Below are 19,356 nucleotides of genomic sequence, written 5' to 3' on the forward strand. Positions count from 1 at the left end.
AACTCGATTAAGGCATGAGGATCGCGTGTTAAGCGACTTAACCGTGCTTTAGTTGAGTTAATCTGAGGTGTTCCGCCACACCAAGTTCTTCTGAGAATATTCCAGCTTTTTCTGGAATTTATTCTTCTTTTCCTTGAGCCTAATCCAATTTTTTTTGGGATGGTTCTAAAATCCTTTTCACGAGCTCCAAATATTTTTTTAGATTCCTTGTGTCCCGATCTATGTCTGGGATTTTTCCTAGAATTTTTGGGATTTTTAAAATATTTTTCGTGGTTTAAAGTATTTATCTAGAATTTTCTGGATTTATATTCCCACATAAAATAATTTCTGAAAAATGATCTAATCTTTCTTCTCTAAACGGGCTGAACTCCTGAGCCCGGCCCGCTTCACACCAGCCTAGCAGGCCGCCAACCTTTTTCTTCTGCTGACCCGGCCCAGCTCCTCCTCTCTCAAGCCGGCCTTGCCTTCCTCTTCCACCAGCCTGACCCACCACCTGTCCCTCTCTCCCCCTCACCGCCAGGAGGGCCCCACCTATCAGATCCACCTTCCTCCTCTGGCCGCGCCACCAGGCCAAGCTGCGCCACCATGCCGGTGTCCCTTCGCCTCCCGGTGTTGCTCCGGCTCCCCACACCCCCTCGGCTTCCCGTGCCCGCTCGCCTCTCGCACGAGCGCCGCTTGCCCCTCCATTTCCTCTCCCCTACCAGAAACCATCGCCCCCACCGCTGGTTGCCATTAATGGTTGCTGCCGCCCTTTCCTGTCCACCAGCGCCCCTTCCGCTCCCCTTGCCCCTTCGCCCTATAAAACGAGCACCTGAGCCCCGGGAGTCCCTACTTCTTCTCGCCCGCCGCCGCACTGCTTCGCCAAGCGCCGCCGCACAAAGCCTCTGAGCCGCCGCTGCTTACCCGCGCCCGCCACCGCCTGTGTTGCTCCTGTGCCGAGTCGCCGGGCTGCTAGCGTTTCTGTCGTGGCGCCCACTGCACCGGTGCGCCACCATCGCCGCAACCGCGCGCGCCCTGCCCCTTTGGCCCGACTAGCAGCCGCCGCTGGTAATCTGACCGGACACACGAGCGGAGGAAGCAGGAACTGGAGGTAGAAGATAAGGCACTGTTTTGCAATGAAGTCCCTGAAAAACTTGTAAATCGTTATCTCTTTTCTTATGTCTTGTACCTTTCACATAAATCCCCCTAGATCTTTCAGTATCTCTCAATCTTATCCTTGTCATGTCTTTTTGCAGATCTAACCTCGATCTTTCAGCTTTTCAAGTGTCCTGTTCTCTGAGTCTAGGTAAACTTCTCTACTAACCCTTGTATTTTGTGGTTAATCGTGTTTAGGTCCCTAGATCTTGTTTAGCTCGTAGATTTCACGTTTTAGCTCCGTTTTAATGCATTCAAGTTGCGTTAGGTTCATCAAAGCATAAAGTACACGTTAGTGTTGTTGTCATCCTATATTTCATGTCTTTAAAAAATAAATTTAATATCAATTTGAATAATGCCTAATGAACATGTGTCTCTCTAGATAAAAGTTACCAAGAGTTATCCATAACTTTTCATAATAAATATCAATATGATTAATGACTACTTCATAATCTTTCTAAATAAAAGCCAATTAGGATATACACCAGTTTTTCATAAACAAAAGATAATTTGATTAACACTTATTTGAATAATTCTTAAATTAAATTTAATTTGACTAACATGTATTCAATTTGTCTTATAAATAAAAGCTACATAGGTTATAACTCGAATTTTTATACTTAAATATTAATTTGGCTAATATAAATATAAACATGTTTTTAATGTAATATGCTTAGTTGAACTCGAAATATAAAGTTATGTGCTTAGATGTTCATCTATGCTTTATTTCCAAATTAAATGTTTAATTTGCATAAATTCTACTTAAATATTTATAAATAAAACTTGAGTAGGTTTCTACCTCGGTCTTTGCAAATCAAGTATAATCTATCTTAATTCTAACTTAGGGTATTTTCTTTTTGAAATATCCTTTACATATGTTTTGCTAAATAAAATAAACCTAGCTTATAGTTGTTTTATTTCTTTCATGAATCAAATCTCTCGATAGTTCCATTCTCAACGTTTCCCTAGATTGAACCCTCATCCTTTAGTACGCTCTTTTAAGCCTTTCTTTTGTTTTGGTGTATTGTTCTTAGTTGCTCTAGTTGTTTGTTTGTTGCCGATGTTTCCTTCGATTAGAAGGATCGCCGTCTGAAGCTTTGAAGGTTAAGAGTTTCAAGAAAGCAAGGACCGAAGAGCAATAAGAGTAACTTGTCGTTGGAGAAAGGCAAGTGTCCCTAACCATCCTTCTACCTATGCTTTATTCACAATACCATGAGAATGTTAATTGGAACATGGAGAACCGCTCAAGAAAACAGTACAACCACAACATCACATGGCTCTGATCTTAGCCGACTAATTAGGCATGTGGTTGACTAGTGGCCTTACCGAAAGGGCAAGGAGGGGGAAGGTGTCGGGGGTATGACCCGGAGCGGTAGCCTTCTAAGGTGCTGAGTCATTGCAACGGGTTGTGACCCACACCGCTATTGAAACCCTAGCGAGCCACTAGTTGTCTATATGTCTTTGTAAAGGCTTCGTAGTGGACCCCTAGCCACTCACCAAAGGAAGTGTTTAAGGGCTTTGCAAACCCAAGCGACACAGGGAACCACGAGTTGTGGGTAAAGTGTACAACCTCTGTAGAGTGTAAACTGATATATCAGCCATGCTTACGGTTATGAGCGGCTTGGACCCTCAAATAATTAATTAAACTTGAAGTTGGACTTAAATCGTTAATTCTGGTTAGCTCCTGTGGCCTTGCTAAGTACCAACCATAAGTGTACTCACCCTTGCTTACCGCTGTTCAGAAGAAGCTGCTATGAAGATGTTGTGAAGATGATGCTGAGTTCTAGGCGTACGCAACCCCCAGTCGAGTGCCTGTGAAGTTTGGAGCCTTCGTTTCTAGAGTTTAAGCTGTGTTTCTCAGATAGTCTTTTAAGTCTTTTTTGTATCTTTTCGCGTGATACTATTGCTTTTATTCACTAATGATGTCACTATATGTATGGAACTACATCCTAGCATACATATAGATAGTACTTGGTTTTGTTTTAAAAACCGGGTGTGACAGAAGTGGTATCAGAGCTGTATTGACTGTAGGATGTTTTTGACGCCAGATTTTAACACGTATGGGATCGGTGTCAAGAGAAGAAAGGATTGGCTGATGTAATGGATTAAAAGGTCACGATTGGGAATCGGCCGATTGGTACTATAGCTGAATCGGCCGATTGGCGCTATAGTGTTTTGGCGGATGGAGATCGGCCAATTGGAGGGCAGGAGCGATTGAGCCAATGTGGGCTTAAAGTGGGTTCCAGAAAGGAAAGAGAGAAAGATTGGCCCGTGGGAGTACAATAACCAACTCCGATACGAGTTGCGTTTGTAAATATTCGTTTTCGTTTAAAATTAGAGATAGATCCTAGTTGGTTAGGAAATTGGTTGTAACAGGCTATAAATAGCCATCTTTAGAGATTTGTAAACACATATCAATCAATACAACAATCTACTTTTTCATCGTACTTTACTTTTAAGTCGGCGACTTCGCTAATACATCTTTTTCTTTCACGAGTTCGTACGGGTTGGTAGGGCTGCATCGACACGATCTCCGGCCGATTCTGTAAGTTCCGTTTATCGAGTAATATCTAAGCTTTAACTTCGGACGCATCGCTGTCGTTTCATTTAGATTTATTCACCAGTTATCGATATTTACTAGAATTATAGGTTTTATCTACTGTTCTAGTTTTATCACCAGTTATCCAGCTTGAGATTTGAACTATCGGCTCTATTGTTGTTATTTTTCATTCATCATTATCGCATAGCCGATTAGATCTATTTTGAGTGTTGCTTTCGTAGCTTTATCTAGTTTACTCTAGTAGTTTTCTTCGTGATCGCTACGTGATTGTCGGCTGTATCATAGCTGATTATCTTTGTATAGCAAATCGGCCGATTCGCTGATACGCTTTCCAAGATCAGAACCTTAGCCGATCGGAGCCCCTGGAATTTGACACGTTTTCTTCCTTGCCAATCAACAGGTCAGATTGCCTGGCACGCCGCGCGAACCGCACCAGGGCGATTACCCAAACAGGAGCTAAGCAGATTCTCCCGGATCGTGGGTCCGACGCTGAAGGTCAATCGGACGATTTTTAGCGCCAACACACTTTTGGCACGCCCGGTGGGACACCCTCAACATCCAACATATCAAAGACCGCCGAAGTCTCCGAAGATAATGTCATCGAGGTTACGGAGGCAGATCTCAAGGACGACCAAAAAGAAGAATTGACAAAACACCTAGAAGACTACAAGAAGGTATACCTGCAATCTTTCAGTCGTACTAGGAGCGGGGAGGCCATCAAGAAAGCTTCTCTTCCAACTCCCCGCCAGATCACCATCGTTGAGGACTCGGGCAAGATGTCTGATATGATCAAACAGTCTGTCTACCAGGCTTTCATCGACCAATCCCCAGTGATGACCAACACGGCGTACAACGCCGTCATCAGCTCCCTGGCCAACAGGGTATCTCAAGGATATCGGGGGCCAGCGTACACCCCGCCCATTGTGACCTCAGTCAGGAGTTTACCGGGCACATCTCACTCGGCTCCTCAGTCGGTGCTGACACAACATGGAGGACACAACACTTCACTGCCTTCAATGCATCCAGGATATGACGGTGTGCCATGCTTTCAATCACAAGCGCCGCCTCAGCTTGCTCAAATTCCCTCCGTGCAATCATTGCCCTCAAATTCAGTGCCTTGGAGGGCACCAGCAACGGCGGTTGTTCTAGATCAATTGGCTGGTTATGGAGGCTCTCCAATCTAGACACCTTTCCAATCGGCCATCCGGCCGACGGCCCTATAGTATCAACCGGCCGCGTCAGAGATCAGCAGGGGGGCAGATGCTGCTGAGATACTCCGAAGTGCGGCGCTGATGATGCTGTACGATGGGGCGGCTAATTCGCTACGCCACCAACTGTCAACCACTCAGCCGGCCACGTTACCACAGAATCCGCCGCACGCTTTGATTCATCACTCGGTCGTCCCGCCGCCGATCCACCAACATGTGCCGATTCCCCAACCAGTTGTTCATCAAAAGCAAGTGGATTGGATAGCAAGGATAGCGGAGGTGATTCAAGACCAATTCGGGTTGAAGCCGAAAGTACAAACCTAGACGTACAAAACGCCATACCCACCCGCCTACGATCTACTACCATTTCCCCATCGGTACAAAGTCCCCGATTTCACCAAGTTTTCGGGGCTGGATGACACCTCAACTATGGAGCACATAAACAGATTCATCATCCAATGCGGGGAGGCTGCTACACAGGATGCTTAGCGGGTACGTCTGTTCTCATTGTCCTAGCAGAATGCATTAAGGGTAAGAAGCCGATATTGTGTCCTTTTGGGAAAAAGGAACTGGAGGCATTCGGTTTTGACATGTCAAAGGCCGACAAAATCTTCGACCTACTTCTCCAAGAGGGGCAGATCAAACTCTCGCCTTATCATACAATCCCATCGGCCGAGCAGCTAAAAAAGATGAAGTATTGCAAATGGCACAATGCCACGTCCCATGACACAAACGAATGCAAGATCTTCCGTCAGCAGATACAATCGGCCATCGAGCAAGGCAGGCTCAAGTTCGAGGTCCCGACGAAGCCAGCAAAGTTAATGAAGATTGATCAACACCCTTTCCCCACTAACATGGTTGATACGGGGAGAAACGCGCTTCAAACCAAGGTGCTGACGTCAAAGTCGACTAAAAGGAGCGGTGCTGTGGACCCCAAAAATCAAACTACGATCGAAGATGTCAAGGGGAAGAGACGAGTTGACGATGAGGGTGAAGGATCAAGAAAGGCCGCATAGACCTATTACCTCCCAATTCTTGCTCAACAAATATCAGCGGCAGCAGGAAAGTTTGAGATATCGTGAAGAGGCAATGCGACGACACGAAGATCATTGGCGATGTGCGTTCTTCATCCACTGCTGGGAAAATAACCTCAGATTGCCCTTGACTGATAATTGCCCAGAGTGCAGCGGTCCATATCCCGATAATCGCCCATTCAAGAGGTCTCACTCCAGGGACAGAGGATCAGAGCCAATCAGTAGAAACTGGTGCGAGCAAGAGGATCGGCACCTTTCAGTGCGTGATCAGCTGGGGAGCAGAGTTGACTGGTATGATCGGCCAAGGGGCAGACTTGAATAGTATGATCAGCCGGGGGGTGGATTTGACCAGCACAAGCGACCGGGGGGGGGGGGAGGCAGAGTCAGCGCACACGATCGGCTAGAGGAGATGGCCGACGACAGGGTGTCAGATGAAAATCCCCTAGGACGGGAACCGGAATGGGAGCGTGCCAGACCGCCGGCCAAACCGGTGAACCTCAGATGGTGCTCTGATGGATTGACCAAATCCCAAAAACGAAGGATCCAACGTCTGCGCTAATGGGAACAACAAGAAGAAGAGCACAGGCGGATGGTGGATAAGAAGGATGACAGGTCTCGAGTCTGGCGCCCCAAAAGAAACAACAATGAAGAAGGCGACAATCAGGAATCGGTAGCTGATGTCAACATGGTGTTCATCTTGCCGATGGAGTTCATGGCCCCCGCCGATCGGGACGACACGACAAAAATGGAGGAACAGATGGCACAATTGGCTTTGGAGCCAATGACAGCCACTTTTGAGAAACCCGAAGATGAAAAACGGTAGCACCTCAACGCACTGTTCCTCAAAGGACACGTCAACGGTCGACCTCTCACCAGGTTACTAGTAGATCGAGGCACTGCAGTCAACATCATGCCGTATGCCATGTTCCGGAAACTGGGCAAAAGCGACGAGGATTTCGAAGGCAACGTGTCTCCCGTGCGCAGGGCACTCTGTGTCGACCTCACCATCGGCAGTAAGACCCTTCCTACTACTTTATTTATTATTAATGGCAAAGGGTCCTAAATAATAGCAAAGGGTCCTACAATATGTTGCTCGGTTGCGATTGGATACACGCGAATTGCTGCGTCCCATCTACAATGCACCAATGCCTCGTACAATGGGTTGGTGACAACATTGAGGTAGTCACTGCCGATTCCGCCTACAGTGTCAAGTGTATATCTGGTAGGACTTGGGACACCGATTTCCTGAGAGTGTCTGATTTTGGCCTACAGCCGATCCGAGCAGTCGGCTCTGAAGATTCAGATTAAATGGATCAGTCCGTCCGGGAAGATGGGAAGCTGGGGCACAGGTTTATGTTGGCCAATTCATTGGAGATGGTAGATTTAGTTGATGGCACCAAACCAAGGCCGACGTACATTAGTGCTAACCTAGATCGCAAGTACAAGTGTAAATTGACAAGTTTATTTAAAGAATTTAAAAATTGTTTTGCTTGGGAATACCATGAGATGCCTGGCCTAGAATGGTCCATTGTTGAACACTGATTGCCTATAAAACCAGGATATCGACCATATCAGCAGCCCGCACGACAATGCAATCCTAAAATTCTACCTGATATAAAGGCCGAGATTACAAGACTGATTGAAGCAAAATTTATTCGGCAGTGCCGTTATGCCGAGTGGATCTCTAATATTGTACCCGTATACAAGAAAAATGGAAAGCTGCGCGTGTGCATTGACTTCAGGAACCTTAATTAGGCTACGCCGATGGATGGGTATCCAATGCCGACAGCCGATGTGTTGATAGATGCCGCCACAGGACATAAAGTCATCAGTTTTATGGACGGTAATGCTGGGTACAATCAAATATTAATGGCCAAAGAAGATATTTCAAAAATGGCTTCCAGGTGTCCGGGCCATCTCGGTTTATTCGAGTGGGTAGTAATGATCTTTGGATTAAAGAACGCCGGCGCTACGTATCAACGGGCTATGAATTACATCTTCCACAAGCTCATTGGCATCCTGGTGGAAATCTACATCGATGACGTCGTAGTCAAATCAAAAGGGTATCAAGAGCATCTAGCTGATCTGCAAGAAGTGTTGGAGTGCACGAGGAAGCATGGGTTGAAAATGGACCCGAACAAGTGTGCCATCGGCGTATCGGCCGGGCAATTCCTGGGATTCATGGTTCATGAACACGGGATAGAAGTCAACCGGAAAATCATAGCGGCCATCAATAAAGTCGTGACCCCACAGAACAAAACTGAGTTGCAGTCTCTAATCGGCAAAGTCAACTTTATCAGAGGATTCATATCCACCTTGTTCGGGCGTATTTAAGCCTTCACGCCGTTTTTGAAGCTGAAGCCCGACCAAGAGTTCGTGTGAGGAGAAGAACAATGAAAAGCGCAGGAAGACATCAAGCAATATCTGATCTCGCCACCTGTATTAGTCCCACCGCAAGCTGACAAACCGTTCAGACTGTACTCATCGGTTGATGAATGGGCTATCGGATCGCCGCTAGTACAGGAGTTCGAAGGGAAGGAACGGGTAATATACTATGTTAGCAGAAGACTTCTGGATACCAAAACAAGATAATCTCCGGTAGAGCGGCTATGCCTATGTCTGTATTTATCATGTACCAAACTCAGGCACTACCTATTATCGGCAGAATGCATAGTCATGTGCAAAGATGACGTAGTGAAATACATGCTATCATTACCAATTTTGAAAGGACGGATTGGGAAGTGGATCCTAGCTCTGTCAAAGTTTGACCTAAGGTACGAATCGGCCAAAGCTGGCAAGGGTCAAGTCATGGCCGATTTCGTGGCCCAGCACTGCGGACCGAAAATCGCTGTCATTGAGCCGGTTCCATGGACTCTATACTTTGATGGTTCGTCATGTGGGGCCGGATCAGGAATCGACATCGTTCTCATATCGCCTCGAGGGGCAGGTTATGATTTCTCTCTACCGATAGAAGCATTCGCGACCAATAATCAGGCGGAATACCGAGCCATCCTAAAAGGCATTCAATTATTGAGAGAGATCAAAGCCGACGCTGTGGAGATTTTTGGGGATTCTATGCTCATCGTAGACCAATTGACGGGAAGATCTGAATGCAAAGATGATGTCTTGAGAATTTACTACGAGGATTGCCTCCAACTTTTAATGGAATTCAAGTCTGTGGTTATTGAGCATATTCCCAGAAACTATAATGAAGAGGCCAATAGGCTTGCCCAACACGCGTACGGGTATCGGCCGATTCAAGGCGCCATGACTCTGGAACTCGCGGCCGACGATTGGCGAAAGGAGATCGCCGATTACTTGAAGGACCCGTCCAAGAAAGTGGATCGGCGGGTGCGTTTTCAAGCCACAGTATGTACTACTCGAAGATGATTTGTTTTACCGAATGATCGATGGAGTTCTGCTCAAATGCCTGGGGACGGAAGGAGTAAAAATCCTGATGGGAGAAATCCATGAAGGCGTGTGCGGAGCTCACCAATCGGCTCATAAAATGAAGCGGATGATTAGAAATAACGGGTATTATTGGCCGACGATACTCGAAGACTTCTTTAAATATTATAAAGGGTGTCAGGACTGTCAGAAGTTTGGCAATGTGCAACGTGCGCCAGCATCAGCTATGAATCCGATAATCAAACCATGGCCATTTAGAGGTTGGGGAATAGACCTCATCGGAAAAATTTATCCTCCATCAATCAAGGGACACAAGTCTATATTAGTAGCCACTGACTACTTTACCAAATGGGTGGAGGCAAATCCGTTGAAGGCCATAACATCAGCCACCATGATCGATTTCATAAGAGACCACATTGTTTATCGATTCGGTATCCCTCAAACCATCACAACTGATCAAGGAATGATGTTCACTTCGGGAGAGTTCGAGGAGTTCACTGCCGATATGGGAATTAAGTTGTTGAATTCTTCTCCGTATTACGCTCAAGCTAACTGCTAAGCTGAATCATCCAATAAGGGGATAATCAAATTAATCAAGAGGAAGATAGACGAACAACCTAAAAAGTGGCACTTATGTTTGACCGAGGCTTTATGGGCTTACAGGATGGCCTGCCACGGAGCCACTAAAATATCTCCTTATCAATTGGTATATGGTCACGAGGCAGTGTTGCCTTAGGAATTAAGGACAGGGTCAAGACGCACATCGCTTCAAGATTAGTTGACGACCGATGACTATTCCCTCCTCATAAAGGACAGCTCGACGATTTGGCAGTTCAACGACTGAGGGCCCTAATCAGCATTGAGGAGAACAAGAAGAGGGTGGCCAGGTGGTACGATAAGAAGGTCAAGGTCAAGCAATTCTCCCAAGGAGATTTGGTATGGAAGTTGGTGCTGTCGATAGGATCTAAGGATCCCAAGTTCGGTAAATGGTCGCCCACTTGGGAAGGGCCGTATAAAATCGGCCGATGCGCTCCGGGAAACGCATATATACTGGAAACGATCGAAGGAGCGGAGTTCACAAGGGCCTTGAACGGAAGATATCTGAAGAGGTACTATCCTAGTATATGGCTTGATGCATAAATAATGATGAAATGTATCAAGATGGTGCGGCCAACTCCTATTAGATCTTATAGCCGATGCAAAGATAACATCACCTTAAGGACGAAACATTCGATACATATGGCTGATTTATTATTCGGAAGAAATAACAGGGTACACGGCTGACACGGTACAAGTCGCCCTTAGCACAAAAGTACCAATACACTTATGGACCACACTTTTTCTTGATCTCCCTCTCAATCCGGCCTAATTCTATCAAGAGGCGGATGCTCTTTTCTTCCAGATCCTCCAAGGTAGCCTCAACCTCGACTTGACGAGGGAGTGGGTGGCTCCTGTCGAGAGGCGGCTGAGACGTTCCCGCCGCAGCGTCTTCAATGGCGACTGGGCGAAGGAGTGGATGACTTTGTTCGGTTGGCGGCCGCCTAGAGCAGTTGGCGTTGATGTGATCCCAGATCTTTCGGACTTCAGCAGGAACGTGATCCCTGAGTTCTTCGCGATGAGCCCTGATCAAATCTTTGTCCGCTTGCGATAACGGTTCATCGGAGTGCATGATCTCGATCGCTCGTTCCAGTTCAGGACTAAGGTGTCTCGGCTGAAAATCAAGAAACAACCGCTCGGCGTCACATCAATCGAAATATTGAACGGGGAGATGAGGGAAATGTCGTACCTGGTTGACGGAGAGTGAGGAGGAGGAAGAAGACATCTTCACACCTAGTCTAAAGATATGGAGATTAAACTACCAGAGGAGAAGAGGACGAGTGATGCGAATGCCTTTGGAAATAATACGGGGCCTCATACTTATAGAAGGAAAACGGGCGAGAGTTTGGTAAGACACGTCCCATCGGAGTAAAAGGGATAATAAATGAAAGGCTGCCACAAAGTACGGGTCAGGATTGGACCCACACGTCAACGGTCAAAAGAAATTAGTGTTTTTACAGAGCGGCCAGCACTTTTACAGTTCATCCAAGGAGGGCATTAATAGCCGCAATTGCTCGCTGCCTAACCTGATCGGCCGAGTCTAAAGTTCGCTGGTCGTCGTTGGCCGATCCAGGGACTTCTGGCATGTGGCGATGGAGCTTGATTGCTTCATGGGCCAGGTTCTGCCTCTCCTGCTTCAGCTCGGCGATGACAGATGGGAGGTCTTGAAGTTTCTTCTCTTCGACAGCTATGGCCTTGGTCACTTGCTCCATCTCCTTGGCCAGCTCTTCCCTTCGCCATTTAAGGCGATCTATAGCACCAACAATATCCGAGCGAGAGCTTTCAAGAAAATTGATCCAGTGATGTACCTCTTGAGCTCGATGCTTGTAAGAGTCTTCCTCCTCATGGGCCTTTGCTAGTTTGGCGCAATCGGCCATGTGGCCCTGAACACTGGAACTTGCATTGACTCAATATATGCGGTGGGTGCCAGAGCTTCTTTTGCCTCCTCGGGAACTCAGCCTCTAATATCTCTAAAGAGCTGCTGAATCAGCGAGGCGTCGTCCACTAATCGGCCAATATCATCTTGGAGGAGGGTCCGTATGCTCTCAAGCTTGGCGCGGACGTCGTCGGGGATTGAGCTTAGTATGACTTGACGTGAAGCAACCTCCTCATCGTCAGAAAGTGCGACCGCGAAGGAGAAAAGACTGTTGTTGGGAGTATATTGTTCCTGCAAAAGAGTAAAAAAAATAATAAATACGGATTAGCTGACGGCAATGGGAAATCGGCCGATTTGGGTGATAAGTCTCTTACTCTTTGAGGCGGATTTCTTCTGCTTGCGCCGGTGGGAGTGCTGCCCTTGGTTCGGGAACTGGTGCAACCGGTTCATCAGAGGAGGAAGATTCGACGATTATTGGTGCCCTGCTTGGACCGGCCTCCTGGAAAGGTACGAGAAGCAAATTCTTATGAGTATAATGCAGATGATTAAGTCTGATGATATGTGATGGTTGCTATACCTGCGTGGGTCGCTCGGCTGATGGCTGTTGGAAAGAAAGAAGGAGTTAATATCGACAGAATTCTTAGAAGGATGTGAAATGTGAAGTTACCTAAACAGCTTCTATAAATAATGATGCAGCAGCCGCTCCAGCTTCTGTAGCAGCTTGGGGGTCAACTTCTTCAATGACTGGAAGAACCGGCGCAGCCAAAAATTCAGCCGATGCTGCCACCGACTGATCGGCCGATTTCGTGCGGGCGCGCACTCGGTGGCTCGTCTTCTTTGAAGTCTTCTTTGGCGTCTGTTTCGATCGACCGGTGGTGATGTCATCAATAGTTGGGGCATGATAGCCGATGAGTGGGAATACTGTATATGGGTAGCGATTCTCTATCGGCTTGCCACTCCGACTGCGCGTTGGAGGAAGTCGACTCTCGGACTGCAAAAGAAAATAAGAGTTAGCGGCAAAACTTGTGATATAAAAGAAAATGATCGGCTGAGGAAAAAGCAGTACCGCTGCATTCGGATCGATGTTGTCAGGGTCCAGAGTGTTGCAGTATATCGCGGGAGATGCACAAAAGAGATGTTGTTTCCATTCTGCCCACCATAATTTGAATTGTTGAATAGCAAAAGGAGCTACTATCCAGTTGTTCAAGTCGATGGTGCTGGAATCGGGTACTCGGTCGCACAGCCGACTGTAGTCAAAACCCTTGGTGAGCTCATCCCGAAATTTCACGCGACCGGCAAAGAAGACTTGAATCGGCAGCTGACCCAGGCCGAACTGCCATGCCGCATCTGATGGATTGTAAAACTCATAAGTGGGGGCATCCTTCCCGGAGAAGAAGTTCGTTGGTAAAATCCCTGGCTTGATCAAGACGTCTGTGAGATCGTTGTCGAAAGTGATGGACATTGAGTCATAGCAGAACGGAAGCTCAAAAGGTGGTTATGTTCTCTGATATGGGTACCAGCTGGTGGTTTCTTCACTAAAGCTGTTGTAAAAACATCTGAAGTATTTGGCTACTGTGGTGGTGGTGGTGAGCGGGCAACCAGGGAAGACTGATGCTACTTCGTCGAAGGAGGTGCATCGGTGCCGTACAGTGGGGTTTTCCTTTGACTCGATATTGGGGAACGTCATGATCTCTATCCGCTGCTGGGAGATCTTGCTCATGTACAAATTGAGCCAGAGGTTGATGAACCACCAGGGGCCACCTAGGTTTCCAATCGGCTCTCCCTTTGATAGCTTGACGCCAATTTGGTGCATCATATGGTAGGCCGATCCCAATAAGTGTTTTCCTAAAGGAACACTTGCCCCTCTTGCTAGGGCTTCGGCCAGGGCTTGTGTGTTGGAAGAAGGACCGACTGCCCTACCGGAGAAAAGATGTTTCTCTAGCCTGTGGCGGATCCACTTCGGATTAGCTTGATTTAGACAGGGTTAAGCCACCTAACATGCGACACTCCTGCCTAAGCCGAGTTAACACGAAGTGCCGTCGGATTTCATCCGATTTAACCACTTGAACAGGATCGAGTTTAGCAACTCACACGAAGGTGAGTAGTTCCAGAGAATACAACGAGTCCAAAGAGTTAGACTAAATTACCGATTTAGTTCGACCATAAAATCCAACATCAGAGTTTTACAAGATTCCAAGAAACAACAGAGAAAAACACTAGCGGAAGACTTCGTCGGGGTCGGACATCCCTGGTGAGGCCAACCGGGACATCACTGGATCCTCTCCTCGCCGTCCGAGGAAGGATCCCACTCGACCGTCCAGCCTGGTGGAAGCTGGGGCGGCCAAGCACCAACCAGAGAGGGGTCGGGAGCAGCAACTCCACCTGAAAAACAGGAGCCACAACAAGGCTGAGCTACTAAGCTCAACAAGGCTTAACCGATAGGAGTAAAACTACTCCTTCTTCTAGACATGCAGGGCTTTTTGGCTGAGGGGTTTGTTTGCCAAAAGCACTAAGTAACCCTATTTTCAAGTTTTAGCTCCGGTTCTAGGTTCATTTACCAGTCTAGGTTATGCCACCTATTCTAAGCATTCATAGAACCAAACAAGAGGTATAGATACATCAATAAACATGTCATGATCAGATTCCTCATTTACTCAGGGTGACATAGCGATCAAGCAATCTCAAACTGTGAGAGGCAGACGAATCGATTCGAGTTCTTTAACCATGCATGGTGAACCTAGCCTCACGACATCCGCGCACCCGGAGGTCGCTTCCTGTGTCGGCCTTCCCCATTGATCCCCTAACCCGTGTCGGGCCCATTTCCTTTGGTGCAAGGTTCCACAGGCCCGGCCTCTGCCGTTCTGTGACCACGCTAGCCACCACGTGCGACAACCAGCAGGGGAAACTCCGTTCCAAGAACAATGGGGCGACCGTTCACGTATAGGTTCAATCCGGTACTAGGCTTCCTCATCCCATACTAAGTATGAGGCTAGTACTTTCAAACACTTGATCACGAACACCACCACTGTCGGGCCTTAGCAAGTTTTCATAGACAGACGGGGCTAACATCCGACCACCAAAGAGTTAACAAAACCCTGCCCCGTCCATCGTCCTTATAGTTGTAACAGAAAGATAGACATCCAACTCCTACAACTCGCGAGTGACAGGAGATCACTCGACTTTTACCGTCTCCTAGTTAAGCAAGGCGACTACACGGTCCAACAGCTAGTGCTCAGATCATGGGTACAACTAAGTCATGCATCTATGGTTTCACACAACTCCTATACGTAAATGCACAAGCATGTTACAGAAGGCATGCGCAAGTCTAGTAAAACACTCAAGGTTTTCATGCAACCGGGGCTTGCCTTCAAGCAAGGAGGATGGGAACTGCTCGACTTCGGGGGCGACTTCGGCTTCAGCGGGCAGGAACTCAGCTACAGCTTCTTCTTCTGGCGCCGGGTGAAGCTCGTAGAAGCCGTCGACGAGGTGCAGCTCTACACGAATGCAATGCAAGGGTTAGCATAGACAGTTATTTCAACAGCAACACTGGCTCGCCTGAGCCCAGAAACTTGCGACAAAGAGCAGGAGGGTGGGGAGGTTCGAGAGAGCTGGTGATGATCAAGAGGCAAGGGTAGGAAAGGAAACTGATGATCTGATCCTTGATCTAGAGGATGTGGTATTTTAGGAAGCCTCCGACGCAAGCGCTGAAGGGTTCCTAAATTTACACATACACCCTCGGGTGGAAGGAAAGATCACAGCCGAACCCTCGGGCGAGGCGGATAAGGGTCGACGGAACAGACAGGGTCGGGCAAGACGGAACCGGGGTCGGGCGGATAGGAGGGGTCGGGCGAGGCGGACTGGGGTCGGCAACTCACCTTCTTCCTGAAAGGAAAGCTTGGGGTCGGGAAGAAGCAGACTTGGGCGGAGGGACTAAAGCTTCGAACAAGGGCTAAGACTGGGAATGCTATGGCGGAGGCGGTGCTTCTTGCAGATCACAAGAGAGCTTTTACGCAGCACGGAGGAGCAAGCTGCGGGGTGACTTGGAGAAAACTGAGAGAGAATCTGAGAGAAGAACTCCTCAAGAACTTGGTGGGTGGCGCTAGGAGCTTGAGCAGGGAGCGAGAGAATGGCTAAGGCAACAATGGCGGAGGGAACTCCGGTGACGGGGGCATTCCTTTTATAGCTGCTGGAACGGAGAAAGGAAGCGGCGCGGGAGAGAGAGAAGGGGAGCGGCGTGAAGGCCGGGGAGAGGCAATGGAGTGCTCAGCCGGGGCGGCGATTGAGCGAAGAGGGTGGTGGTGCAGGGCTCCGGGGGTGACGCCAGTGATCATTGGGTTCTGCCGTCAAGGCGGCGTAGGGGCGGGTAGACCGGTGGTTGAGGTTTGGCGGAAAGCGGGCGTCACCGTGCGGAAGATTTGATAGAAGCGACCGGTTTAACGGCGCTAGAATTGAGGGTGCACAGGTGAGAAGACAGGCAGCTGCGGGCGCGTGGGCGAGCGCGGAGCAACAGATTATCGGGCGGCTTCTGACAGGGCGGGGAAAGGAGCTGTCGTGGCCGCGGTCGGGGTTGGCGGTGGAGGAATCGTCGTGTAGCGGAGACCAGGCGGCGCGACTGTGGCTGAAGGGACGGAAAAGACGGGTGACATCGGGCACTGGGGCCGGGATATGGCGGCGTGATGATGGGCGCGGGAGGCGAGGCTCTGCAGAAAGGGGTGCAGAGGGGCTTCCGCTGCCATTGGGGAAAAGGGCGCGAGAACCCACTTGGTCGCTTGCCAGAGACAAAACTGAGCGGCAGGCGTCGGAGAAGACGAGCCACGCGGCAGGGAGACTCTGAAGCGGGCATGCAACTCGAGTGCGCCTGTCGCGAAGGATCTGGGGAAAAGATCTCGCGGGTCTACCGGTGGATAGAATGGACGTTTGAGGAGGATTAGAAGGATCCGACAGTGGGCTGAGCTCGCCGGGGTCGGGAGAAAAGCGAAGCAGGGAGGGGTCGGATCTCCGGGGTCGGAACCAGGCGGAAGGCCGAGCACTCGGCGCGGTAAAACAAGACAGATGACTCTGATCAAGGGCTCTGATCAAGACTAACTGGGAAGGTTTAGGGGTCGGTCGTTACATAGCCACATCATCAAGAAGGCCGTATATTCTCTATCTTGAATTGTCCCGGTCCTCTTTTTCATGTTGATAAACCCTTTCCACCTGCCGATTCCTTTTGTTTCCAGCCGATGGGTCGGCTTGACCAGATAATTGAAAGAAGTATCGGGGAAAGAGATGTCAAGACCGGTCAACATCACAACATCGGCCAGAGTTGGGGTCATGGGTCCGTGCCCGAAAAGAAATGCGTTGAGAGAGTCAAACCAGAAGTAGGAGGCTGCTATCACCAAGGGTTCGTTTCTCTCCATCTGGGACAAGGAAAGGTTGATGCACTAGCTGATTTTCTTTTCATCCCATTGAACTCTCTTGGAGTTGGCCATTCTTTGGTACCACTCTTTCCAGCCGGGGTTTTCATTCGGCCAAGATCTAAAGGTGCCCAACCACTAGTCCAAATCCATGGGTGATTGTTTAAATGGAATCCTCTGGGTCTCTAAATTAATCATATCGGTTGGGTCCGGGTTCCCCATAGGTCCTAAACAGATGAGACCAGGAGCTTTGGAAAGGCAAATAGTAATTTGGTGTCTGACTGCCTAAAAAAGGAAAAAAAGGGAAGAACTAAGAACGGATCTAAAAAGATGCATGGACGGTAAAAGTAAAAAGGAAAAAGTTCCGAATGAGTACCTCTGGAATGAAAGTCATCGTTGCCGATGGGGCTGCTGGTGGAGCTGCTACCACTGATGAAGCCGCCGGTGGAGCCTCTATCGCCGATGGAGCTGTTGCCGCCGCTGATGGAGCTGCCGGTGGAGCCTCCGTTGCTAGTGGAGTTGCTGATGGTGCTGCCATTGGGGCGATGAAGCGGAATGCAGATGAAAGGGGGATCACCGGAGAATGCGGTTGGAAGCCAAAAGGGCGCCAGAAGAAGATGGAAACTAGTGTGCCAGGAAGGAAGTTACTGGCTTGTGAAGAAGAAGTGCAAGGCATGCCAGTATTTAAAGGTGGTCCGAGGGGGGTAAAGGCTGGATTTTTATTGCGCCGTCTACATGAATTTCGGGGGGAGCGGTTGTCTCAAGCGCCTGTTTCGAAAGGATTGCAATCATCATGTAGAAGACTGCGAAATAGAAGGAGTTTTTTGCCGCGTTTATTTCGGAGGAGAGGTTAAAAAAGAATTTCGAAGTAAAAGTCATGTTTTATTCCAAAACTGGGGGGCATGTGTTGACGCTAGATTTTAACACGTATGGGATCGATGTCAAGAGAAGAAAGGATTGGCTGATGTGATGGATTAAAAGGTTATGATTGGGAATCGGCCAATTGGTGCTACAGTAGAGAATCGGCCGATTGGCGCTACAGTGTTTTGGTGGATGGAGATCGGCTGATTGGAGGGCTGGAGCGATTGGGCCAATGTGGGCTTAAAGTAGCTGCGAGAAAGGAAAGAGAGAAAGATTGGCCCGTGGGAGTACAATAACCAACTCCGATACGAGTTGCGTTTGTAAATATTCATTTTCATTTAAAATTAGAGATAGATCCTAGTCGGTTAGGAAATTGGTTGTAACAGGCTATAAATAGTCATCTTTAGAGATTTGTAAACACACATCAATCAATACAACAATCTACTTTTTCATCGTACTTTACTTTTAAGTCGTCGACTTCGCCAATACATCTTTTTCTTTCACGAGTTCGTACGGGTTGGCAGGGCTGCATAGACACGATCTCGGCTGATTCTGTAAGTTCCGTTTATCGAGTAATATCTAAGCTTTGTTGGAGGTATGCCCTAGAGGCAATCATAGAGATGATGATATTCCATTTGTATCCATGATTTATATTGTGTTCCTTGAATATCCATTAAAGGCTACTTGAATTGATTTGCAATTATGTGAATTGTGTGTGAAACTCTTTACTTGTATGGGTATTCTAAAGTTGTCCCTAGTCGGAGTTCATGTGAGGACACATATGAATATTAGACTAGCACATGTATTAGTTGATGACTATGCTTCACAAGTCATGGATATGGAGATGTTGAACTAATAATGTGGGCACATGTGGAGACATGTGCAAGGACTGACCCAACACGAGAAGTAGTTCTCTCTTTATACAACATATACTCTTTGTCCTTAGACCTGAGATTGTCGCATGTAGTCAAGATGTGGATCGACTTACTTAGGGGCTATCAAATGCTACGCCGTAACAGGGTAGTTATAAAGGTAGCTTTCGGGTTTGTCAAGAAGCATGCTATGAGACAAGGTCAATCAAGATGGGATTTGCCCCTCTCTGATTGAGAGTGATATCTCTGGGCCCCTCGAGTGATCGGATCCGAAAATGCATGGCCATGCTACGTACAGTTAAGAGTTAACCTACAAAGGGATTCCGAATCACAAGATCGAGAAAGAGCGGTCGGCTTCAAGCTAGACCAAATATCGTGAGGCAAAGGGAATAGCATGTATATAATGTTGT

The 19,356-nt window shown here is 48.0% G+C and overlaps 1 long non-coding RNA gene across 1 annotated transcript; it reads left to right on the forward strand.

Annotated features, from left to right (window-relative positions):
• Positions 1–324: 324 nt before the first annotated feature.
• LOC111256505 lies at positions 325–2,308 on the forward strand. The gene is made up of 3 exons (XR_002676614.1): positions 325–1,135; positions 1,236–1,285; positions 2,212–2,308. It is a non-coding gene; the product is annotated as an uncharacterized LOC111256505 (long non-coding RNA).
• The last annotated feature ends 17,048 nt before the right edge of the window (positions 2,309–19,356 follow it).

Source organism: Setaria italica, chromosome II (assembly GCF_000263155.2).
Source record: "Setaria italica strain Yugu1 chromosome II, Setaria_italica_v2.0, whole genome shotgun sequence".
In the NCBI taxonomy this organism is placed as follows: Eukaryota; Viridiplantae; Streptophyta; class Magnoliopsida; order Poales; family Poaceae; genus Setaria; species Setaria italica.